We start from the raw sequence: 385 nt of genomic DNA on the forward strand, positions 1-385 counted from the left end.
TAACTTCTTCCTTTCCAATTCGAATCCCCTTGATCCCCTTATGTTGTCTTATTGCTATTGCTAGAACTTCAAGCACTATATTGAAGAGGTATAGAGAGAATGGACATCCTCGTCATGTTCCTGATTTTAGTATGATGGCTTTGAGTTTCTATCCGTTTAATTTGGTGTTAGTTGTCGGCTTGCTGTAAATAGCTTTTATTATATTTAGGTATGACCCTTGTATCCCTAATATCTCCAAGACCTTTATCATAAAGTGATGTTGAATTTTGTCAAATGCTTTTTCAGCATCTAATGAAATGATCATATGGTGTTTTTCTTTTAGTTTAATTATATGATGGATTACATTGATAGATTTGCGTATGTTGAACCTTTTTTAAAAAAAAAA

The sequence above is a fragment of the Alexandromys fortis genome, unplaced genomic scaffold (assembly GCF_014885135.2).
Source record: "Alexandromys fortis isolate MF-2015 unplaced genomic scaffold, M_Fortis_MF-2015_v1.1 scaffold_111, whole genome shotgun sequence".
Lineage (NCBI taxonomy): Eukaryota > Metazoa > Chordata > Mammalia > Rodentia > Cricetidae > Alexandromys > Alexandromys fortis.